The sequence below is a fragment of the Lepidochelys olivacea genome, assembly GCF_965140295.1.
Source record: "Lepidochelys olivacea isolate rLepOli2 genome assembly, chromosome: 5".
NCBI classification, from domain to species: domain Eukaryota; kingdom Metazoa; phylum Chordata; order Testudines; family Cheloniidae; genus Lepidochelys; species Lepidochelys olivacea.
In genome coordinates, this window is record NC_140415.1 from 74,178,304 (window position 1) to 74,204,913 (window position 26,610).

The following is a 26,610-nucleotide window of genomic DNA, read 5'->3' on the forward strand; positions in this document are numbered from 1 at the left end:
ATTCTTGAAGCAGCATTAGGTTTTATATGAGTAATGATGATAATGCTCTGAGTCTGCTGATGATACTTTTTATAAAAGTAGGTTTATATCTAGAGGAGTAAACATTTTTATAAAATAAGATGAAAAATGTTTTTTCCTGTATATAAATATTTTTCCTTATGTAAAATAGTTATATAATTCCACTGCTGTTTATTATCTCCTGCTGCTGTTCATTCTTAGCCTGTTGTATTTAAGCTTTAAAAATACATTTGTATTTTCATTTTTGTTTTCTTGTGACTATTCATAGTACTGTGGAACTGTCAATTGGAGAGGGAAGAAGCCTAATAGGACTGTGCTCAAATTATACTCTACTGTTTCATCTGCAGCGTACAGTGAGTGGGGAAATAATCCTTAGTCCTGAGCAATTTATCCAAGAATATAAGGGATGTTAATAGCAGTATAAACACATTCTGTTTTACCTTCTAGAAATAATTATGAATTCCCTCATTGTGGACATTTGGAGCAGGTTCTCTTGACCACAAGACATTACCCAGTTGAACTTCTGTTGATCCAAACCCTATTAAGTATCAATATATTCTTCAAAGTATGATATATATACACTCATATTCTTTACTTTTTTTTTTCTTTTTTTTTCTTTGCAAATAGACACCAGGAGGACCAAATTCTGCCTTCAATCACAACCTTGCACCTTTGTGATTTTACCGTAATTGAAAATAAATTTTTGCTTAGAATTATTAATACTTACCTATAAATGAAATCTGAATGTGTCTAGCTACTGTCCTTCATAGGGTAGGATTCAAAGCGATTTTCTATCATCCACTTTCTCTTGTTGGTTCTTTTAGTCTCCCCTCCCACATTTTCCCCTTTTCATAGCTTTGGTTGGTTGAAGTTTGTTATGTGTAAAATTCACTGATGAACTTGCAGAAAGTAAGTTGTTATGAGCTAGCAGCTCAGCTGGTGTAAATAAGTGGAACTCCATGGAAACCAGTGGAGCTATGCTCATTCACACTAGTTGAAGAGCTGGCCCTGAATGCTTTTCTCAGATATATATTCTACACAAGAAAACCATATTAAAAATGTTAAGATTGCAAAGTAAAGCAAGTTAAAGTCAGGAAATACCAAAGTTAAGGCTGACTGTACTCTGCTCTCTGATGGGTATGCCTCGCAATACAGTCTTATTACATGATTGTGTACTATTTTATCTACAAAAATAAAGTTTTAAACAGTATGAACATGTTCAACATCACCATGCTTGCCACCTATGCTGCAGCAGATGTCTGGTGCAGTGATACAGGATGTGTCCGGGGACCGTAACTTCTTCTCACCCCTTTGGGAACTGCATTTTACAAAGAATTGTGAAATGATGTCTTGTGGCTCTGAAAAGAAGTTCTCTTCTCCTTTGTAAAGCTTAACAGGCAAATCAACTAACCATGTGGGGTATCAGTAAGGGCCAAAGTTATTTTGCAGGAGGGACATGAAAGTAAGAGAGATCTCAATCTTTTTCTGTTTCAATAGGTTCTGAAACGCAGGAGTTCATTTGTTCCAGTTCTTCAAATATATGATGCAAACAAACCAGTGAGTTTTTTCCCTCTGAGGTCTGAGTTTAAAAGGTTTGGCTGTAAAACATTCATCAGAAAAATACCATGCTACCACTTGGGAGGCTTTCACTCGAAAGCATTTTGAAAGTGAAATTTTAGAGCTTGCAAGAGGTGCTTAATTTAGGGTTTTAGAGACTGAGGTCTTCTACCTACAGAAGAGCTTACATTCGGACAATCCCTGTTAGCTTCTGCACACCACTTGGTCTCAGTCCTCTCCTGGAGGGGAACCAGATTGAGGTGGTAAGATGGTAGTTCAGTTTCCAAGCCAGTTCATTCAACCTTTGGTCTCTCTGAAGAGACTGCCAGCCAGGGTTCCACTAACTCACAATTGTGGCTTTGGTTTAGTTTTAAATTTAGAATATATGGGTAACATTTACATTTCAGATGTTTCCCCATCAGGAAAGATAGATAATTCAGGCCGCAATCCTGCACGTGACTGTGGGCAGTCACACTCTTCTGCCCTATTAGGTTGTGCTGTATGTTGCAATTATTTTTACATATCTACCAAAGATCTACAAACCAGTTCTTCTTCTTTTAAGTTTTTAAAAACTTTCTGTTTACTTCTGTTGCCCTTTTTAGCCTGCGCAGTTCGTTGATATTCGAGGCCTTGCTGGATTCTTTCTGTTAGAAGGAAAAATTGATTATGAGTCGGGTATTTCTTTGGTGCAATGCTATTTATTTACAATGAATGTACACAAAGTCCTGTTTCCTGGAACACAGTAGGAACAAACAACAGGAGGAAGTTTCCTTTCTCACAATTTCAAGCCTGCCTTTCCAGCCTTCACTCTGCCAAAGGAAGCTCTATCTTTTCACTTCCTCTCAAGGCCACACTATCAGTACTTCTCTGGTTTTCTCTTGGCTTTTTTAGCTGCTTTCTCTTGATTCTCTGCTTGTTTGCTGCTTCTGACACACACAGCTACAATCCAGTCAATGTCCCAGTCCCTGTTTTACCAGTCAGTTCCCTGGGAATCCCCTCTTGGTCTCCCTGAGTTAGTTCTTGTTTAGGTTTTCTGTGTAGTTTGGGTGGTGGCTTCTATTGTTTCAGTTTTCTTACTTCATAAGGGAGCTTAATTTGCTACTTCCATTTAGCCAGAATGAAGGGTGGCTACCATACATATCAGCTTCAGCCAGTTCTGTGATTGCCCATAGATCAAAGACACACTTGCTGGCAACCACCAACACAAGTCCTTACTTTTATTTTTTTAGCTTCTTCAAGGAAAACAGTAAAAATGTTATTTATTTAGATTAAGGAAAAGCACTGGCACTGAAAACATACTCAATCTCTTTATCATACCATGTCCACTGATACACTGTGTATTTCAGAAAACTCAGTAAAAATGAAACATTGATTCAGTATCCTATGGGAGAAATGCTGGCCTCATTAAAGCCAATGACATTGATTCCAAGGTTCGGGTGTGTGTAAGTGAGGACTTCATTCCATATATGCAGCAGATACTTCAGAAATGACCTCAGCCATTTACTGCAATAACAAAGATGTGGTAATAGTATTTAAGTAACAGGCTGATGCATGACATTGAAACACAGGTTAGTTAAGAGCCTTGACTCAAACTTTTACTTTGTCTCTGTATACAAGTGAAAAGTTAGCCACATGGCCGTATCTGTGCCAGACAGTTAAAAACAAAGAAAAAGTTCTTAAAAATGTTCTTATCAATTAGATTATTTGCTCTGCTTTATATTATTAGTGAAGAATAAATGCAGTTCCTTTCAGGAGATCTGGTCCAACAATGAGACAAGCTATAAATGGGTATTCCTTTCACACATCACAAACAGTATAATATTTACCTTTTTATCTTCCATCCACGTATTGTTATACGGTTACCATTCCCACATACTCTGTTCTAATACAAAATGGAATGAAGTTTATCAGCAAAGTTCAGTTCTGATACAAGATTGAGACTGTCCATCTTTCTTAAAGGTGACCTGCAAGGGAAAAAGAAAATTGGGTTTCAATCATTTTTTGCTTCTTTGTTACATATATAGAAGCCCCAAAAGTTATTTTAAATTCTGCTTTGGGTTTTTTTTCTTTGTTTTACTTTACCTCAGAAATTCAGATCCTAGGCTGGAAGACTCTATGGGTATGTCTACACTACGAAATTAAGTCAAATTTATAGAAGTCGGTTTTGTAGAAAGCGTTTTTATACAGTCGATTGTGTGTATCCCCACACAAATACTCTAAGTGCATGTAGTCGGCGGAGTGTGTCCACAGTACCGAGGCAACCGCCGACTTCCGGAGCACTGCACTGTGGGTAGCTATCCCACAGTTCCCGCAGTCTCCGCCGCCCATTTGAATTCTGGGTAGAAATCCCAGTGCCTGATGGGGCTAAAACATTGTCGCGGGTGGTTCTGGGTACATATTGTCAGGCCCCCGTTCCCTCCCTCCCTCCGTGAAAGCAAGGGCAGACAATCGTTTTGCGCCTTTTTTCTTGAGTTACCTGTGCAGACGCCATACCACAGCAAGCATGGAGCCCGCCTGAGTGACTCAGCCTGGTCATTTCCCTTTTAAGTTTCGTCTCATGGCGACTGAGTCCTACCGGCAGTGCACTGTCTTTAAATCAACAGCCAGCAGAAGATGATGGCCAGCAGTCATACTGCACCGTCTTCTGCCGAGCACCCAGGAGATGACGATGGCTAGCGGTCATACTGCACAGTCTGCTGCCAGCAAGATGTATAAAGAGAGACGAAGTGGCTCAAAACAAGAAATAGTCAAGATTTGTTTTGTATTCATTTTCTCCTCCCTCCCTCTGTGAAATCAACGGCCTGCTAAACCCAGTTTTGAGTTGTGTCCTTGAGGTTTTGAGTTCTATCCTTGAGGGGGCCATTCTGTTTCTCACAAAGCCACCCCCTTTTTTGATTTTCATTCCCTGTAAGCCAACCCTGTAAGCCATGTCATCAGTTGCCCCTCCCTCCGTCAGGGCAACGGCAGACAATCGTTCCGTGCCTTTTTTCTGTGCAGACGCCATACCACGGCAAGCATGGAGCCCGCTCAGATCACTTTGGCAATTAGGAGCACTTGAAACACCACACGCATTATCCAGCAGTATATGCAGCACCAGAACTTGGAAAAGCGAAACCGGGTGAGTAGGCGACATCAGTGCGGTGACGAGAGTGATGAGGACATGGACACAGACTTCTCTCAAAGCACGGGCCCTTGCAATGTGGGCATCATGGTACAATGGGGCAGGTTCATTCGGTGGAACGCCGATTCTGGGCTCGGGAAACAAGCACAGACTGGTGGGACCGCATAGTGTTGCAGGTCTGGGACGATTCTCAGTGGCTGCGAAACTTTCGCATGCGTAAGGGTACTTTCATGGAACTCTGTGACTTGCTTTCCCCTGCCCTGAAGCGCAAAAATACCAAGATGAGAGCAGCCTTCACAGTTGAGAAGCGAGTGGCAATAGCCCTGTGGAAGCTTGCAACGCCAGACAGCTACCGGTCAGTTGGGAATCAATTTGGAGTGGGCAAATCTACTGTGGGGGCTGCTGTGATGCAATAGCCAACGCAATCAAAGATCTGCTTATATCAAGGGTAGTGCAGGTCATAGTGGATGGCTTTGCTGCAATGGGATTCCCTAACTGTGGTGGGGCCATAGACGGAACCCATATCCCTATCTTGGCACTGGAGCACCAAACCGGCGAGTACATAAACCGCAAAGGGTACTTTTCAATAGTGCTGCAAGCACTGGTGGATCACAAGGGACGTTTCACCAACATCAACGTGGGATGGCCAGGAAAGGTACATGATGCTCACATCTTCAGGAACTCTGGTCTGTTTCAAAAGCTGCAGGAAGGGACTTTATTCCCAGACCAGAAAATAACCATTGGGGATGTTGAAATGCCTATAGTTATTGTTGGGGACCCAGTCTACCCCTTAATGCCATGGCTCATGAAGCCATACACAGGCAGCCTGGACAGTAGTCAGGAGCTGTTCAACTACAGGCTGAGCAAGTGCAGAATGGTGGTAGAATGTGCATTTGGATGTTTAAAAGCGCGCTGGCGCAGTTTACTGACTCGGTTAGACCTCAGCGAAACCAATATTCCCGCTGTTTTTACTGCTTGCTGTGTGCTCCACAATATCTGAGAGAGTAAGGGGGAGACGTTTATGGCGGGGTGGGACGTTGAGGCAAATCACCTGGCTGCTGGTTACACACAGCCAGACACCAGGACACTTAGAAGAGCACAGGAGGGCGCGGTGCGCATCAGAGAAGCTTTGAAAACCAGTTTCATGACTGGACAGGCTACGGTGTGAAAGTTCTGTTTGTTTCTCCTTGATGAAACCCCCTGACCCTTGGTTCACTCTACTTCTCTGTAAGCTAACCACCCTCCCCTCCTCCCTTTGATCACCGCTTGCAGAGGCAATAAAGTCATTGTTGCTTCACATTTATGCATTCTTTATTAATTCATCACACAAATAGTTGGATAACTACCAAGGTAGCCCAGGAGGGGTGGTGGAGGAGGGAAGGACAAGGCCACACAGCACTTTAAAAGTTTAAAACTTATTGAATTCCAGCCTTCTGTTGCTTGGGCAATCCTCTGGGGTGGAGTGGCTGGGTGGCCGGAGGGCCCCCCCCCACGTTCTTGGGCATCTGGGTGAGGAGGCTACGGAACTTGGGGAGGAGGGCAGTTGGTTACACAGGGACTGTAGCGGTGGTCTGTGCTCCTGCTGCCTTTCCTGCAGCTCAACCATATGCTGGAGCATATTAGTTTGATCCTCCAGCAGCCTCAGCATTGAATCCTGCCTCCTCTTATCACGCTGCCGCCACCTTTCAGCTTCAGTCCTCTCTTCAGCTCGCCACCTCTCCTCCCGGTCATTTTGTGCTTTCCTGCACTCTGACATTGTCTGCCTCCACGCATTCGTCTGTGCTCTGTCAGTGTGGGAGGACAGCATGAGGTCAGAGAACATTTCATCGCGAGTGCGTTTTTTTCGCCTTCTAATCTTTGCTAGCCTCTGGGAAGGAGAAGATCCTGTTATCCTTGAAATACATGCAGCTGGTGGAGAAAAAAAAAGGACAGTGGTATTTAAAAAGACACATTTTCTAGAACAATGGGTACACTCTTTCATGGTAAAGCTTGCTGTTAACATTACATAGATAGCACATGTGCTTTCGTTTCAAGGTCGCATTTTGCCTCCCTCCAGCGCGTGGCTAGCCCCTCCCCCCTCTCCGTGGCTAACAGCGGGGAACATTTCTGTTCAGCCACAGGCAAACAGCCCAGCAGGAACAGGCACCTCTGAATGTCCCCTTAAGAAAAGCTCCCTATTTCAACCAGGTGACCATGAATGATATCACTCTCCTGAGGATAACACAGAGAGATAAATGACGGATGTTGTTTGAATGCCAGCAAACATACACTGCAATGCTTTGTTCTACAGTGATTCCCGAGTACGTGCTACTGGCCTGGAGAGGTAAAGTGTCCTACCACGATGGATGGAATAAGGCTGCCCTTCCCAGAAACCTTTTGCAAAGGTTTGGAAGTACATCCAGGACAGCCGCGAATGCCAGGGCAAATTAATCATTAAACATGCTTGCTTTTAAACCATGTATAGTATTTTAAAAAGTACACTCACCAGAGGTCCCTTCTCTGCCTGGCGTGTCTGGGAGGCAGCCTTGGGTGGGTTCGGGGGGTACTGGCTCCAGGTCCAGGGTGAGAAACAGTTCCTGGCTGTTGGGAAAACCGGTTTCTCCACTTGCTTGCTGTGAGCTATCTACAACCTCCTCCTCATCATCATCTTCTTCGTCCCCAAAACCTGCTTCCGTATTGCCTCCATCTCCATTGAAGGAGTCAAACAACGCGGCTGGGGTAGTGGTGGCTGAACCCCCTAAAATGGCATGCAGCTCATCATAGAAGCGGCTTGTTTTGGGCTCTGACCCAAAGCGGCTGTTCGCCTCTCTGGTTTTCTGGTAGGCTTGCCTCAGCTCCTTAAGTTTCACCTGGCACTGCTTCGGGTCCCTGTTATGGCCTCTGTCCTTCATGCCCTGGGAGATTTTCACAAAGGTTTTGGCATTTCGAAAACTGGAACGTAGTTCTGATAGCACGGATTCCTCTCCCCACACAGCGATCAGATCCCGTACCTCCTGTTCGGTCCATGCTGGAGCTCTTCTGCGATTCTGGAACTCCATCATGGTCACCTCTGCTGATGAGCTCTGCTTGGTCACCTGCAGCTTGCCACACTGGCCAAACAGGAAATTGAAATTCAAAAGTTTGCGGGCCTTTTCCTCGCTACCTGGCCAGTGCATCTGAGTTGAGAGTCCTGTCCAGAGCGGTCACAATGGAGCACTCTGGGATAGCTCCCGGAGGCCAATACCATCTAATTGCGTCCACAGTACCCCAAATTCGACCCAGCAAGGCCGATTTAAGTGCTAATCCCTTTGTCAGGGGTGGAGTAAGGAAATGGATTTTAAGAGCCCTTTAAGTAAAAAAAAAAAAAGGGGGCTTCGTCGTGTGGACGGGTACAGGGTTAAATCGATTTAACGCTGCTAAGTTCAACCTCAACTCCTACTGTAGACCAGGGCTATGACTGGAGAACTAGTGAAATGGTGACATTGTAAGGACCAAGAAAGTAAAAATTGAGTTATAGAGAAGGGATGGAATCTTTAAGCAGATTGTTTAACACACAGTTTTTTTGTTTTTTCCTAACACCTGTTTATCTTCAATCATTAATTAACATTGTGAATAAAAAGCTTTTGTTAAAGAGTCACCATCCTCAGTGCTTCAGTTAAGGTAGTAAGAACTCACTGTACAAATCCCTTATCCTTCTGATTGCTCATCCAACAAAACTACAGAAGATACATTTTTATATTCCTGATCTTTTGAAGTTAAAAAACCCCCCACTCCATCCCCATCCCAAAGCCCTAACATTTTTAGGTCATCTTTATACAGCGTAAAAAAGCAAAAAAGGGGATAAGCAAGTCCCCTTTAAGTTCTCCATGCTCTGCAGTACACAAGAACAGAGAAATCATGGTACCCCATAGTTTTGATGTTTATTTTATACTAGAGTTTCCTACCACCACCCTACCCCCAACTAGCCCATAATATGGTGGATGTACACAACTCAGTTTACATAAAGGGATAATCTGGAAGATAAACAACCAGAGATCTATATTCACTTTCACTGGTAAAAATACCCAACTTGTTGCCAAGCAAACATTGTCCTCTAGAACTCCAAGCATACAGCTGTGCTGATTAAACAACACGGGTTTATTTGTACTGTGTGTATCCAGTCATAACTGAATCACAAATTCAGAAGCATGGATTGTTCACTTAATTAAAAGTTTTGGTTCTAGCAACTCACATCTTCGGGTGGTCTACTCTACAAAATTAGGTTGATGTAAGCCAGTTTGCATTGACCTAGTTGTGCATGTGTCTAACTTAAATTTATCTTCTCCCAGTGTAAGTACCCGATTACGGCAAAGCAGTAACACCACCTCCCCAAGCAGTGTTGAGCCATGGTAGATGTACTGAGGTCAACACAGTGCAAGTGTAGACACTGCATTACTTATGTTGACCCTTACAGTCCTCCAACAGCTGTCCCACAATGCCCAAACACTGATTGCTCTGGTCACAATTGTGAGCTCCATTTCCCAGGATCCTGGAGACCAGCAGGCTCCCCGCCCCTTAAAGCCCAGCAAATTTTTGAAATGCCTTTTTCTGATTTTCCAGCTTGGCAAGCACACCTAGCAGTTCTCTCCTGTTGGCCAGCTGCACATTCCAGACGTGCTTCAGCTTGGAGAGACAGGAGATATTGGATCTCCTGGGCCTGTGAGGAAAAGAGGCTGCGCTACAGACCAGCCATAGAAATGTAGACATCTACAAGCGGATTGCACGGGGGATGCAGGAGAATGGCAATGACAGGGACTAGCAGCAGTGCTGCTTGAAAGCAAAGGAACTGTGTCAGACATATCAGAAGCCAAGGAGGGGAACAACCAATTGGGGGCCACACTGCAGACCTTGCACTTTACAAAGAGCTGCATGCCATCCTTGACAGAGACCCCACTACCATCCCATAGACCACTGTGGATACTTTTGAGGCCTCTGGTGCAAACAGCAAGAACAAGGAGGTAGAGAAGGAAGAGGAGGAGGATGGGGGACATGCGACTGGGGAGGTCCAGCTATGCTGCAAGCCAGGACCTGTTTGAGACTCCGTTGCAGTTCAGTCAGTCCCAGCAGTTGAGCATGGGTGAGTCCAATGCCAGGGAAGGAACCTTGGGTAAGTGTGTAATTGTGTTTCCCATTACAATGATGCACTGATGGCGCCCCCAATGTAACAGGACATAGCTACTGACCTTTCATTAATTTACTCATACTAAAAGAGGTAGCAGTACGACAAAGAGAGCGAGCATTATCTGCTTTTGATTCCCCTGTAGAAGTATGCGGGGAGGAGGGGAAGCGGATCACTTTCTTTGTGCACACAGGGATGTCCAATGAATTCTCCTGAGAGAGCTCAACGACGCTTTCCTGGAGATATTCCGCAACCCTCTCCTGAAGGTTTCTAGGGACGGCAGCCTTATTTCTTCCTCCGTGGTAAGACACTTTCCCACACCACTTGGAGATAAATTCTACAGGCGCCATTGCAGTACATGGCTTCAGGATGATAGCAGCAGCTATTCTCTCTTTGTCTTTGTTACCCTCAGGAGTGAGAGATCAGCTAAAATCACCACTGCCTGTGGAAAACGGTGCCAGTGTTCAGTGCCACTGCCCTTTACTCATCGTTTCATTCTCTCCTCATCTCCCTTACCCTGGTGGCTCTGACTCACCACGGCTGGTGCTGTGAGTGGCACCATGTGCAAGCACAACTGTCAGTAAGTATATCTTGTTAAAAACTTTAGGGGAGCAAGGGAATGGAGTTCTGAATCTTAACTTTGGCTTTCCATTGTGACTATACTGACAATGGTACTTCTGGGTGCTTTATCTGCAGCTTCTGCTGTGTCGCCTAAAAAGGTTTCCCCTCCAACCCTGTGGAATGCCTGAGTCAGATAAGGAGGATTAAGAAGAGGACTCGGGATGACATGTTCAGGGAGATCCTACAAGCCAGTGCTGCATCAGACTGTGAGCACAGGCCCTGGAGGGTGAACACTGCAGCCTGGAGAAGGAAATAGCAGGTAGGAGAAAGATTCAGGAGCCCCAGCAGGTAAAGAAGAGGGAGATGCACCAGGACATAATGAGGTTTCTCTGGCAGCAAACTCCAATACTGCAGCCTCTTGTGGACCCACAGGTTCAATAATCACGTGCTCACCTCCCTTTGCGGTCAATGGAAAGCTCCACGGCAGCATCTCCCAACACCCAACCCTCAACATTCCACATGGCATATGGGGCTGCATCCCTACCGCTACCTAATGGGAGACACTAAGGACAACCACAGCTTCACATACACTGACCTGAGAGAGCCATAGTAACTGTATGTGTAACTAAAATGAACATTAATTATTTCCCTTTGTTAAGTTCTTTCCCACTAATTTATTTTTTTTTATATATTTGCTTTTAAATGTCTCAGATTTTTTTTTTGCACTGGTTTTGTTACAGAATAAAATTCTACTATTTGGAAAATAATTTTTATTAGTTCACAACGTATGCTGCAGAGTGCCTAGTAGTTCTGAAAGCACCAATTTACATGTGGCTGTACAGTGTGACACAATTCATAGAATCAGTGACAAACACAGTGTTACAATCATAAATGTATAACAAGCACCACAAAATTAATAGGTGCATTCAGGCTTGCCGACAGGGGGAGGGGAGGGCAAATGGGGCAAATTGTCCAGGGGCCAGTAGCAGCGGTGGAGGCTGGGAGCCCAGGGCCCTTTTAAATCGACTGGGTGGGCCACAGGGCTCCTAAGCATAGGCGCCAAGTGGGTGCTGATCACCCACTGGCGGGCTCCTCCTCCCCCACACCTCCTGCCATCCACTGATCAGCTTGTCCCCAACAGCTGTTTGGCAGAGTTCCAGAGGTGCTGGGGGGTGAAGAGCAGGGGGTGGGAAGAGGCAGTGCAGGGGCGGGCCTGAGCGATGCCTGGCACAGGTGCCAGGAGTGGAAGGGACGGGACCAGCCCTTTCTAGCCATTGAGACGCTGCTGGCAGTCCTGTGTGGTGGCCCAGGCCAGGACTTGGGTTCAGGATGGCTCGTGCAGGTGGGCCAAGGCCAACTCAGGGCAGGCCAGGGCTCAGGGCAGCTCTGACGGGCAGGTTGGTGCGCAGGGCAGCTTGGGCAGGCAGGCCAGGCCTAGGGGCTGCTCAGCTGGGCTGGCTGGGGATGCTCTGGCTGCGGTCTGGGGCTTGGGCCTCCTCTGGCCCTGGCAAGGGAGGAGGGGCAGGGCGGGTGGGGCCTCAGGCAGAAGAAGCAGGGCAGAGAGCTAGCCTCCTCGAATGGGGGTTCAGGCGCCGCCCATGCCAGCCACATTGCCAGCATTGAGGGGGCACGTGACCTGCCCTTTAGATTGTGCCCCCCACTATGGGAAGGCACCAGTTGTATATGGGGTGCCCTCGGAGGAGGGGGCGGAACAGGAGTAGGAAGAGGTTGGGCAGGAGTGGGGCATTGGGGGAAGGGGCCTAGGACTGAGCAGGGGGAAATGTGGAAGTCAGCGCCTGTGCTCCTCAGCGTGGGCGGGGTGGTACTGGTGGCAGCAAAGGCAGCCAGGTGGGCATGTGGAAGCCCTGGCCATGCCGGAAGAGTGCGCCCAGCAGCGCAGCTGGCAGCTCGCTGGGCACATGCGGGAGCCCATTGACTGTTCTGCCCTGGGGCCCAGAATTGCTGTCAGTGGGTCTGGGTGCATTGACAGTGTTATATGCAATGATGTACACCAGAGCACCACACAATTCCTAAAGGCCCCAAAACACCAAGGCCAAGTAGAGCACAGTACACCACAATGCATTAGTGTGGCACACTGTTAAAGTGCTCTTTCAAAGCCTGCCTGAGCCAGATAGTTCCACTTTGAGCTCTTCTAATAGCCCTAGCGTCTGGCTGTTCAAACTCAGCGAACAGCCGCTCTACCTCCAGCCCAGCTGCAACTTTTCCCCCTTTGCTTCACAGATATTATGCAGGATAAACACTGGGATTTTTTTCACTGAGAGCCAGTCTCATGAGTAAACAATTCCAGCGTCCCTTCAATCTACCAAAAGTGCATTCAGCTGTCATTCTGCACCTGCTGAGCCAGTAGTTGAATCTTTCCTCAATGCTGCCAATGTGGCTGGCATGGGCGGGGCGTGAACTCCCATTCAAGGAGGCTAGCCCCCGCCCTGCCCCTTCTGCCTGAGGACCCATCCTCCCTGCCCCTCCTCACACCGTGGCCGGAGAATCCCCAGCCAGCCCGGTTGAGCAGCCCCTAGCCCCAGCCTGCCCGCCCGAGCCACCCTGTGCACCAACCCACCCACCAGAGCTGCCCTGAGCCCTGGCCTGCCCGATCCACCCTGAGTTGGCCTTGGCCCCCCTGGCCAAGCCTCCCCGAGTTCCACCCCGCCCGAGTCGCCCTGAGTCCCAGCCCGCCCCAAGTCCCAGCTGTCCAAAGGAACTCTGAGCTCTGCTGTGGCCCAGCCCCGGAGTGGGGAGCATTAGTGGAGGTTTGGGTAGGCTTAGCCTCCCCCAGCCTCCATTATGCACCACCCATGCTGGCTGACATACGGCTTCAAGAGCCAGGAGAGCAAGATAGGCTTGGTCCCCCTGGATCACTGTTGGCATTTCAACATTCCCAGTGGCAATTCACCAGTTGGGAAAGAAAGTCTCTGCTTGTAGCTTTCTGAACTGTCTTGTATTCTTAAAGATGTGAGCGTCACGCACCTTTCCTGACTAGCCAACATTCATGTCCATGAAGCATCCCCAGTGATCCACCAGCACTTGTAGAACCATAGAACAGTAGCCCGTTTGGTTGATGTATTCTGTGGCAAGGTGGTCTGGTGCCAAAAGAGAGATATGCATGTTATCTATCACTCCCCTGCAGTTCAGGACCCCCATTGCTGCAAAACCATCCACTATGTCCTGCATATTGTCAAGAGTCACAGTCCTTCATATCAGGACATGATTAATGGTAATGCACACTTGCATCGCAACAGCCACCACAGTGGATTTCCCAATTACAAAGTGATTCCTGACTGACCAGTAGCAATCCAGTGTTGCAAGCTTCCACAGAGTGATCTCCACTCGCTTCTCCACTGTCAGTGCAGCTCTCATTTTGGTGATGCTGCGCCGAAGGGCTGGGGCAAACTTTGCACACACTTCTGGAAATGTGGCCTTGAACATCCAAAAGTTCTGCAGCCACTGCTCATCATCCCAGACCTGCATAGCAATGCGATCCCACCATTCAGTGCTTGTTTCTCGGGCTTAGAACCGGCACTCCACCCTCTGCAGCTGCTCCATGAATGCCAACAATAACTGCATTGTTTCTTTCTATGTCCCACAGCAAGCTAGCCTCCAAGGAATTGTCTTGTTCCCTACGGCTCCGCAAATACTGCAGGATCAGTCACATTGCACTTCCAGTGCTCATCACAATAGTGCAGAGCTGTGCAGGATACATGCTTCTCACGGAGATGGCAGGTGCACAGGTTTAAGGGGCTTTTAAAAAGAGGCGCAAAACATGGGCTGTAGATAAAATTATGGGCAGGAGAAAACTGCATCATGGGACACTGAAATCATGTTCTGTCACCCATGTTTGCCCACAAGAGGCTTGCAAACCCTTCCCAAAACACCCAGCACTAAATGATGGCAAGTTGCACTGCAGGATAGCTACCCACAGTGCACTGCTTTCTCTGCATTGATATATGCGCTGCTAGTGAGGACATGCACCGCTGACACAAGGAGCGTAGTGCGGACATGCAAAAGTGATGTAATTACTGTGGCAGCTGTACGTCGATATAACTTAGGTCGACATAATTTTGTAGCGTAGACTTGCCTTTTGCAAATCATTGATTTTAGTGTGTGTGCCTTTTTTTGTTTTTGAGGTTCACACAGGAAGACAGGGATTAAATACTTCCCCTTAATGCTGCTGCTGTTTCTTCTTGATACATTAGTTAAATTTATGTCAGTCCCGGGAGGATCCTGTCCTTTTACATTAGTTACTACCGTTTATTAGCCATCCCAACAGAAAAAAAGGAAGGAAGGAAGGCAAAGCTTTCAGCAGCCAGAATTCTCAGTTTTACTATAAAACAGAAACGTTAGCCCAAAATACTGTGCAGGATGAAGTCAAGTCTAGGAAGAGCATCAGCAGAAAATGGGGAAAGAAAATGCGGATATGGGGCAGAAGTGACAAAAAAGGTAAGAGGGTGTAGGAAGGAAGGGAATGAAATATGTTGGGACAGGAAGCCTTTTTAAAACATGAAACAGCCTAAAAAATCCACAGGATTCGTATTTTCTACAGTTGCCTTTATATCAAGTATAAAATGTATAATACATATGGAGATAATGACTACAGGCTTCAACCAGGTTGGGGCCCCATTATACTATGCGTTGCGGGACTGATCCAGCGATGTACTTAAGCACATTAGTAGTCCCACTGAGGGACAAAAGATATAAAGACTTAACAGCATAAAGAAGAATAATTATAGATCCCCAGCTATCCCACTGCACTGAAATATAAATATCTACAAAGCCAATACAAACAACAGGTATTTGTATAGCACCGCAGCACACAGAACTCTGTAGTGAGGTGGAGAATGGCAACCCTTAGACACGAGGACAAAAGGAGTTGCAAGAAGAGAACAGAAATTGTTTTTTCAGGTACTTTGAAGACATGCTTCAACGATAAGTAGGTTTTTGTGGCATAAGACTTGATACAGTGGGTCAAATTTTGTTCTCAATAACAGTCCTCCAACCTCATTGAAATCTAAGGAGTTTCATGAAAATACGATTTGGCCCTTTCTTTAAACTATTGAAAAGCTTATAAAATGGAGTGCTGCTGAATGCTTACACTCCATTTTCTCTCTCTTATCGTCCTACAGCATTTGACAATATACAAGCACCATTATTCCATCAGTTAGCGAAATGTTTCATGCTGTTTAGTTATACTGATACATAATGACTAGTCTTCTTAAATTTCAAAAAATCATTACCTTGAAAACTGTCAGACCTTTGATTTATTCCAGACCTCCCTCTTCAATCTGATCCTTTCTTTGGCCTTTTTATCCTTCTCTGACCTTGCCTGGAAGGTGACCTGGTAGATGTTGAAATTCTCAAATCCTGTTACTATAAGGCATTAGCAGGCTCATAGGAGGTTGATTAGGTGACAAATCCTTGTCGGCCTATTGCTATCACAATACCCCGTGGTAGCAAGATCCACTAAGAAGAAGATTTGAGTGGCACAGTAAGTGTTTGCAATAGGATCATCATGATATTCTAGAAAGTCACAGCAAGTCCCCTCTCTCTCTGTGCATTGGAATCTGTAGGTTCTTAGCAACACATTTATCATCCACAAAAACATGACATTTACAAAAGAATCACAGCAGTAACTACTCCCACATCTGAAAATGGCTGAAAGGGTTGCAAATTCATGAAGCCTCATTAAAGTGCAAGGAGAATTTGTTACCTTTGATATATTTTCATATTTTGTCTGGGTATTTTTTTTTTAGAAAAGGAACATTTCAGATTTACTGCAGCCATTCCTCACAGTCAGAGGTGTTTGAAATTTAAAACCAATTTGATCCATCTTTCATTTCAAGAATTTGTCATAATCGCTTAAAGGTTTCTACTGTGAAATGCTGGGATCTGCTGAGAGGTCATTTTAGGGGAGACTGCAGTGGGGATGCTGGGGACCACAACTAAAATCTTTTTAGACTCCAGAATTACTTTTCTAATTCACCAGGCTAATCTCCTTTGTATTTGCAGAAATGAGGTGACCCAAATCTGCTGCAAATATTACATAAAACCAGAAGCCCTCTATCTAATTAAATAAACCCCCTTTACGAAAAGGGGATTATAAAAGCAAAGTATCTTTACGAATCAGAAAATTGTGGGAATTCCTCAAACATCTTTCATCTGTCCACTAACAATTTAGGGTTATAGCTTCCCCTTCAGTCAGAAATGTGCACAGAGGGCAAATACCCACCTCAAAAGGTGTGCTGCTGTGGGCACATTCTGGTCTGCAGCACCACCCCTTCTAGGAGGCAGCAGAGTCTGTAGGAATAAGGATCTGAAAGAGGTGTGGTCTGGGGAAGGGCTGGCTGCCTAGAATCTTCAGGATTAGCAGAGGACAAACCTGCAACTCTTGGGCCATTGGCACTCAAAGGATTCTGTAAATCCTTTCTAATCTACTATACTGATATACATTTAGAGTAACTCCACTGATTTCAATGGATTTATATCAGTGCAAATGAGATCAGATTCTGGTTCCGTTCCCTTTCTGTTCCCAAGTCCAGGCAGCACGCTTTGCACAGTTGCTGTATGACAGTTGACTGTCCCACCAACACCTGTTGTCATGTGAGCCTTTTAGTGGTGTTAACATGGCATCAAGGATGTAGCTGTTCAAAGTAGCACTACTGCGGGCAGATCTTTATGCTGAGTCCTACAGGAGCCACAGAACAGTTGCACATTTCATAGCCTCACCTCCTCTGCTGTGAATACCTATTTCCCCCATACTGCCTGTTAGGATGGAGCTGAACAGAAGGCACCGTTGATCACTACACATTGGTGGTAGTGAACATCGCCCAACTGATTTTGTCCTAGTTGCACCATTTTGTTCCTCTGTTATGGCTCGGAGGGGATCATTTGGGATTTCACAAATAGAGATGTTTCTTTAAGCTCTGCTGAAATTTGATTATAAGATACACGGTAGTTTCCTGAGAAGTTTTTAAGTAGTTTCTCACTGAGGGCACTAAACCCCACTATAACTTCTTGTTTTAGCAGACATGATGGTATGCCCAGTGACAACTCCAGCTGTAGATCATTATAGGGTAATGTGACATATTAACTTTCAAGGAATCCTGCAGGATGTATTTGCTGTCACAAATCTCTTTAAATATTGACCTCTTTACAAATTAAATGTTCCAAGCAAACACTCCTAAATCTACGATGCATGTCTTGCAAAATAAATTACTGTTTAAACCATGGAATGTGCAATATAATTCACGCTATTACTCCATCCTGTCAGGGCCACCTCCGACCACTCTCTGAGAAATCCTATCACCTTCTGCACAAGGGAAAATAGTTTCAGATCAGCCTTGTTACTCCAGAAAGTGTTATCATCAAACAAGCTTAATCAATGAATTGTGTGAGTTGTAATGCCAGCAATTCCATTTCTTACCTCTTCTGTCATCCGTGGAATTTATTCCACAGTCCATGGTGATTTAGAGAAAGAAAAAGAGAGTTGTGTGTGATCCCAGGGACTTTCAGTCTAAGTTGTAGGAGTTACCTCTTGTAAACTGCTGTGTCTTGTCCGAATAAGCTTTTAGTGGCCAGATCATCAGCTGGTCTAAATCAGAGGAACACCATTGAGTCAACAGAGCCTTTTTCCTCCAGCGGAGGATTGGGCCCTTTATTTTTTTTTATACTTTAAAAAATACAAAGAAACAACTATACACTGGCAAGCACGGACTGCATGTAAATGCAGTAGCTGGTAGAGGATACAATATGCTTGTTATTTTACAGCAAAAACATCCCTTTGGAAGGCAAGGATGACACTTAATAAGGGAAGGCTCTAAAGCAGGGAAGAATTGTCAAGACCACTTCAAAGCTGCACACATGTTGTATCATATACTCCTGCTTATCTGCCCTATCCTGGATAGTAAGGATCACTGAATTACTGGCTGAGCCTATTTGATCTGATAAATTGGTGCGCCTGCACTCTTGGCCATCTGTCAGGTTATCAACTTGAATGTCAGGTTTTGTAAGTTTTGAGCAATTTATAATGAAAAAAAAAAAACAACAAACCCACCCCCAAGCATTTTAGAAGTCCCTGGGGCTTGCCACTCCGGATAGATTTGTCTATGGTGTCAAAGCTATCCTGAGCTACTGGGCTCTTTCAGCTCCTGAGAGTATGGGAGGTTTAAAGCTCTTTTGTTATAGTTTACCAGATTGCTGGGGAGCCTATAACAGCAACAATATGGGGGCGGGAAATTCCCTTCCTATTCCCTTCCCTCTACTACCTTAAGGCATATGTTGGAGGGGAGAAGAACCTCGGATCACAGCCTGTCTATAAATAGATGGGACAGATCCTCAGCTGATGTAGATTGCCATTGCTTCATTGACTTCAGTGGAGTAATGCCAATCACATGTGACTATAGCAGACTGCTAGCCCCATTTACCTACCTTCCTATAATAAAGGTAGAAGCTTCACTACCACAGATACTAGATTTCCTATTTCTGTGCATATGCTGACTCTGGGTATTCCAAGTCTTTTAGCAATTTTATGTCTGTTTGAATAATGGACTGATTTCAAAGTTTTCTACCATATGTAAGTTGATGCCTTTATGCACAAAGAGAACATTCAATACAAAGACACTATGCACACCAAATAAAGTGAAAGAAGTGAATGTTGTTTAATGAAAGGTCCTGTGGTAGATGGATTACTGTTTTCTCTCTCTGATTGTCTTGGGTGCCATTACATTAAAAAAAAATTTTTTTGAGACGTAGATACCATGGAAATTGTATTGTGCCCAGTCAGCCATGCAATTATGTCAATATTGCTTAGTAGGCAATGCTTTTGCTTCTAGGGCTTTATCTACCCTGGGAAGTTTTTTCAGAATATGTTTTTACATTATAACTAATGAAAGGGTGCATCCAAATGCTTTGTTTATGCCACTTTAAGCTACTTCCCTTGTGAATCATTGCATCCACACAGCTCTGCACTTTCCCCAAATAATCGCACAGCATTCTGGAGAGATATCCCCTGGTGCAATATTCTGCCCCTAGGCTCTGTGCACTCTGAGATTTTTCTCAGGTGAATTGTGGGGTGCCTACCAGAACTTATTGTAATTCTGGGATTTGGGGTCAAACTCAACATCTCCCATGATTTCTCTTCTGGCATCCTATAATTAATCTGTTTTTTGTGAGCAGGTGCCACTTTCAAATTGTTGTCAGTAAGAATGGAGGGAACACTGCTGAGTACCATGATCCCGAACATCATTAATATGAACAAGTTGCTCACTATGTGGTGATCATGCAGCTTTGGATGTCTTTGGCTTTGGATGATTTTCAGAGACAGCCACGGTGATTCTGCAGCAATGCAGGTAGAGGAGGATGTGGATAAAATCAAGTAGTTACTTCAGCAGAACATTATCCTGGAACAGCTTCACTTGGTGGAGCGACACTTCTGGGTTTGGCCAACTAGCACTGACTCATGAAACAGGACAGTGATGCAGGCCTGGGATGACAAGCAATGAGAACTTGAGGATAATGAATGCTCCTTTCATAGAAATCTGTGCAGCGCTCCTCCAGAACTGCAGTGGCAGAACTCCAGCATGATAGTTCCCCTCAGAATGGAGAAATAGATGGCCATTGCTATTTGGACTAACTAGTGTGGTGTGAGTAGACCAACTGTTGGGCCTGTTCTGCTGGAGTTGTGCACTGCAGTTGAAAGAGTGCTGCTGGACCAGGTCATAAAGGTTGTCATTGCATAGGAGGTTATTGTCATGGCTGAGATGTGGGTGGCCAGGCTAGGGGATAGGACCTGGAGCAGGAATAGGGCCGGGTGGCTGCAGCAGAAATCAGAGCCCGGAGTCAAGCTAGGAGGCAGAGCCAGTTAGAAACCAGGAACCAGGCCTAAGGTCAGAGCCACAGTCAGGAATCAGGAATCTAGCCAAGTCTCAGAGTCGGGGGTCAATCCAGGAATCAGAAGCAGAGTTCAAAGCAGGGAATGAGCACTAGGGTCTGTTTTAGCAGTAGGCCATTTACAGACAGATTACACAAATAGAATTCCTTCTTAGAAATTGATATGCTAGGGCCCATAACATTTAGTATTTTAGGTCCCAATTCAGCAAGGTACTTAACCATGTACCTAACTTTAAGCATAAGTAGTCCCAATTATTCAGCTACTTGAAGTTAGATATACTGTATCTTAAGTGACTTGCAGAAATGGGACATTATACTGGAAAGTTACTCCAGCCCAAGGCATGACAGAAATAGTGCTAGACTCAAAGAGCTCAATCTATTTATCTTACCAAAGAGAATGTTAAGGGGTGACTTGATCACAGTCCATAAGTATCTACATGGAGAACAAATATTTAATAATGGGCTCTTCAGTGCAGTAGAGAAAGGTATAATACGATCCAATGGCTGGAGGTTAAAGCTAGAGCAGGGGTTCCCAAACTTGGTTCACGGCTTGTTCAGGGTAAGCCCCTGGCAGGCCAGGAGACACTTTCTTTACCTGAGCATCCGCAGGTACGGCTGCTCCCAGCTCCCAGTGGCCGCAGTTCGCAGTTCCTGGCCAATGGGAGCTGTGGGAAGCGGTGCAGGCTGGGCCACTGCTTCCCGCAGCTCCCATTGGCCGGGAACGGCAAACCACAGCCACTGGGAGCTGCGAGCAGCCATACCTGTGGACACTCAGGTAAACAAAGCATCTTGCGGCCCTCCAGGGGCTTACCCTGAACAAGCCGTGAACCGAGTTTGGGAACCCCTGACTGGAAATAAGGTGTACATTTTTGACAATGAAGGTAATTAACCATTGGACCAATTTACCAAGAGTCATGGTGGATTCTCCATCACTGACAATTTTTAAATCAAGATTGGATGTTTTTCTGAAAGATCTGCTCTGGAAATTATTTTGGGGAAGTTCTCTGGCCTGGGTTATACAGATGGTCAGACTAGATGATCACAATGATCTCTTCTGGCCTTGGAATCTGGGATCTATGAAATAGTCACAAAAGCACCATTCATGTCAGTATGTAATTATGAGCAATGCCTCTGCTCCTGCACTCTGAATGCTTGCAGGGTTGTAGTCTAGCCCTTAAGGAGCTGTTAGTGAAACAAAACTCTCATTCCTAATTCCTGAATGTCTATTACTTCCAGAAAATATGATGGGCCACTGGAAGGGTATTAAGTTATAGGGAGCCAGGTGGGAGTGAGGTTCATTTTCTATTTGGTCTTCCGAAGTGTATTATTATAGGACCCAGTCCTAAAGTCTGTACTTTAAGTATTTTTACTATACTCATCAGAAGAGGAAGTTAGTTCCTGAGCGATTCACTCTGCCTCCTCCACCTCAGTGGCAAAGAGCATTGTTTGGTTTTGGCTGTTCAGGAGTTCTAAAATATATATTACTGTCGGAAAGTGAAGGTAAAGGAATAAATCTTTTGGGTGATGAGATTTATAATAATTCTGATCTCCCACTTACGTTACTGGGAGCTTTGTTTGCATAAGGATTGATTTTAAAAAACTCAGGATTAGGCTCTGACATTTTGGGTTTCATATATTTTAACAATAATTTGGTTTCTGTATTTTTAACCATAGAAGACGCATCTCTACTAAGCAACCACCAGTAAGGCTAGTATAAAACACAACAATCCATTTTTGCCCCATTCTCTTATTTGGAACACACATCTGTCATAAATATAAAGGGAAGGGTAAACCCCTTTGAAATCCCTCCTGGCCAGGGGAAAGCTCCTCTCACCTGTAAAGGGTTAAGAAGCTAAAGGTAACCTCGCTGGCACCTGACCAAAATGACCAATGAGGAGACAAGATACTTTCAAAAGCTGGGAGGAGGGAGAGAAACAAAGGGTCTGTGTCTGTCTGTAGTCGTCTTGGCCAGGGACAGAACAGGAATGGAGTCTTAGAACTTTTAGTAAGTAATCTAGCTAGGTATGTGTTAGATTATGATTTCTTTAAATGGCTGAGAAAAGAATTGTGCTGAATAGAATAACTATTTCTGTCTGTGTATCTTTTTTGTAACTTAAGGTTTTGCCTAGAGGGGTTCTCTATGTTTTTGAATCTAATTACCCTGTAAGATATCTACCATCCTGATTTTACAGGGGGGATTTCTTTATTTCTATTTACTTCTATTTTTTATTAAAAGTCTTCTTGTAAAAAACTGAATGCTTTTCCATTGTTCTCAGATCCAAGGGTTTGGGTCTGTGGTCACCTATGCAAATTGGTGAGGCTTTTTATCCAACATTTCCCAGGAAAGGGGGGGGTGCAAGTGTTGGGAGGATTGTTCATTGTTCTTAAGATCCAAGGGTCTGGGTCTGTAGTCACCTAGGCAAATTGGTGAGGCTTTTTACCAAACCTTGTCCAGGAAGTGGGGTGCAGGGTTTTGGGAAGTATTTTGGGGGGAAAGACGCGTCCAAACAGCTCTTCCCCAGTAACCAGTATTAGTTTGGTGGTGGTAGCGGCCAGTCCAAGGACAACGGGGGGAATATTTTGTACCTTGGGGAAGTTTTGACCTAAGCTGGTAAAGATAAGCTTAGGAGGTTTTTCATGCAGGTCCCCACATCTGTACCCTAGAGTTCAGAGTGGGGGAGGAACCTTGACAACATCTCTCTCTCTCTTTTTAAATGTCCTGTAGATCTAAGTGGCACAAAAGATTCATGCTGTTCCCTGCCCTCCAGATAGATGGAGATGCTGGCACTTGCTGGTGTGGGGCAAGATATTTCAGAGGCTGGGAATGTCATATATGGACTTTTTTTAAAAATGGCTACACAAAGAATAATGCAGAATTGATCATAACTTATTCCACAACATGGAAGGAAAATACACTGGAAGTAGGGATCTTATGTATTGTCTTTCTCTCTGGCAAGCAACCAAGAATGAGACTTAAATAATTTAATGTTCAGCACAACTTATCCATGTTAAATACACCTGAAAGAGTTGGCAGCAGCACCAAGACAATATAGCAAGACAGTGGAAAGAGGAAGATGTGCAGTCCCCTAGCCCCTATATCCCTAGTCCTAAACGTCAACAGACCATCAACTGTTGTGTTCTCGCTGGGAGTTTTGCCATTGACTTCACTGGAGCCAGACTTTCACACCCTGGATACAGGATCCATTTCTCAACCTCCTGAGTAGATAAGCTCTGGTACAGAACCATTTGTATACCTACTGTCACAAGAATTATGGTTCCTAAGTATTCACCTATTGCTTACTTAATGCAGTGTTTTACTCTTTGCATTAATTTGCCCTGTGGCACTTTATTAAACAGCAGAAGACTGTGGAGGTCAGAGAGAGGTGCTTTGGTTCAGGGGCTCAGAGCATCAATATTACAGAATAAGCAGATAGCACTCTCACTACAGTAATATTGATATACAATATATTTGATCCACATAGCATTTCAGTCTAGTAGTAAATATAATGTAGTAATTTTCTGGAGTTGGTTTTAGGAATGAGATGATAGAAGAAAATCATTCTTAAAACAGTTTCCAATAAAAGGAACAGAGGTGTACATATGCCAATCTCTTAGTCCCTCTTCTACCCTTGGCTTCCCATAAACCTAAGCCACAGAACAAAGCTCCTAAATGAGAACTATTACAAATGTTTCAATCATAACTGGGAGACTGATCCTACCAAAAGAGTAAGAATTCTGCTCAGGCAACACATCACCTTAGTGAGGCATCTGCAAATAAGATCCCCCCAAGGATTACAATGAAACCACATGAAGGGTTAACAGAGAACACCTTCAAGTATTTTGAATTTCTGTCCATTTCCTAATCCCATGATTGTGCTAGAATCCTAAAGCGGAGAAGTATTCTGCACTAAATGGACACTGCAAGGCTCTGTAACCAGAGACACTTAAGATTCATAAAAACTTGTGTTACAAAATAGCACTGGACATGCATCCACATTCTGTTTGGACTGTGTATAGGCTTTGTCATACCAATCAGAGTGCTTGAAACACTAGCACATCCCCACAGTGACTGCAGTCAAGCAGGGATTCCAGACAGGTGAGCAAGTGTGCCAATAAGTCTTCACCATCTGACCTAAAGCCAATGCAAAGCTTCTCATTGACTTCAATGGACTTTGGACTGAGCCCACAAAGGGCAGTTCTGCTCTAAAAACTGCTTCTCTGAAAGTGGCAGTTGGGGTTCCTGGTTTAGTGTTTATCTGTGTTGTCCATATCAAACAGCCTCAGTTTCCAGGTAACGTAATTTCCCCTTCCTCCCGACTGCTACCCCTGAGAATTCTGTGTTCTGTTCTAGCATCATCACCAGAAGAGCTTGCTGGAAAATTGCATCCCATGTTTGCCTTCCTGGCCAACTTTTCCCCCACATGCGTGAAAGACCAAGTCAGGATTTGAGCATAGATGGCCAAGTTGCTGATCTTAAACATTTCAGTTAATTTTTGTATGTATTTACTGTCACAGTTCCGGGCAACTGCTCCTGTATTTTCTTTCAGTGGCCCTCCAAGGATGCTCACTATCAGGCTTCCAGCTCCCCTGGCCATCACCTCTCTTGGGTGCAGACATGGGTCTCTCTCCCTTCTTATTGGGGTATCTCCTGGCTGCACAGTTCCCTGCCTTCACTGTGTTATTCCCCAGCACAGACGGGTTGCCCAGGGACACCTGCTTGATTTCTCTGCAAAGACAGTTAACAGTAATTGCTGCAATTATAAGTTACCACATAGCTCTTCTAAGAAAGCTTACTTTATTCTTAAGGTACAAAGCATTACAGAGAAAACATATTAAACACAATAAAAGAACCCACATGCATGCTAATAAGCTTGCCAGAGTTCACTCCAACTGGCAGGAGCAGTCCTTCAAGGCCCCATTCCAGGGGGATTCCCTGTGGGTACAAGTTTACCAAGGCTTCAGCTCAGAATGAGTGCACAGTCCTACCTGGCCTCAGCAGGCCCAGCCCTTCCAAACCTACCGTATGGATTGGTGTCCTCCATGGACAAGGCATCCTGTTACTGGATCAGGAAGAAGGCCCTGAGCCAGTTTAAAACCAGCCTACTTAACAAAAAACCATTTCTTTGTCTGTTGGTCCCCAGAGTATCCAATCTGAAGTAGTATTTGCACACCTCTCCAGGGGGCGGCTTCTCTGGAGGTGTTACAATCTGAGTGAATTTGCCCTATCAGCCCTTGTTGTTCTCCTACTTACCTTCCCATGGAAATACTTACAATTCCACAGTAACACACACACCTCATTTTCAATACAATGAATCCCAAAGATGTTAAACCTAATTCAATAATGTTTAACTTAATTCAGTAAATTTCATTCAGCACATGGCAGGAAATTGTCAGTCGGTCACATTTACATCTCACCACCTTTTCACAATGCTTTATATGAAAATTTTGCCCCATCGTATCAAAATGGAGAGGCAGGATGGTCTTGCAGTTGTGGCACTGGACTGGAACACAGATCTGTGTTCAGTTCCTTGATCTGCCTCAGTCTCCCTGTGTAGCTTTAAGCAAGTCACTTAATTTCTCTGTGCCTCACTTCCTCATTTGCAAAACAGAATGGTAATACATCCTTTCTCCTACCCTTTGCCTGTCTTGTCTGTGTAGGTTGTAAGTTCTTTGGGGCCGGAATGGTCTGTCACTACATGTCTGCACAATGCCTAGCTTAATGGGAACTTCCTCTCAGCTGGAGCTTCTAAGCACTACTGTAATGCTAATAATAGTAGTAAATCAAAAGTTTGGTTGTTTTTCAAATTAGCATTTGTTTGGGCTGTTACTTTTTCTCATTACCTGAGTGAGTTTAAACGGTAAGGAATAAAACGAGGAATAGATTAGCTCTGGGGTTGAGAAACAGACAAAAACCAACAACCACAAGCCAATTTTTTCACAAGGTGCCTTATTACAGGGAATTTACAGCAAGACTGGATGTACCATCTGTGCTTGTGTAATGAAAAGAGGGGTCACAACTCTCCTCAATCTTTGGTATATAAGCAAATTTTTCTGTGTGTCAAAGTCAGATTCAGGACTCACATAATTTGTCAGACCACTCTGTTTATTAGCAAAGCGCTTTGCTAATGCACCCAGATGTGAGTCCCTCTCTGAGGCTCAAGATAACTTATTTATACAGCTAAGCCAAAGCCAATTTAACATAAGAGACAAAAGAAAGCAGAAACTGACAAATATACATACATATCTTATTTGCATACTAACGTTTACCAATCTCCTAGCTCAGTAGAAGCTCTAAGTTAATTAGTTTGAGGACCCA

At 44.6% G+C, this 26,610-nt stretch overlaps 1 protein-coding gene and 1 long non-coding RNA gene across 2 annotated transcripts in view; both read left to right on the plus strand.

Moving 5' to 3' along the window:
* AP3S1 (adaptor related protein complex 3 subunit sigma 1) overlaps positions 1-26,610 on the plus strand; it is a 143,240-nt gene that overhangs the window by 18,178 nt on the left and 98,452 nt on the right. The gene's annotated exons all lie outside the window — the stretch shown is intronic.
* Positions 10,028-11,110, plus strand: LOC311521001. The gene is made up of 3 exons (XR_014711754.1): positions 10,028-10,135; positions 10,246-10,413; positions 10,530-11,110. It is a non-coding gene; the product is annotated as an uncharacterized lncRNA (long non-coding RNA).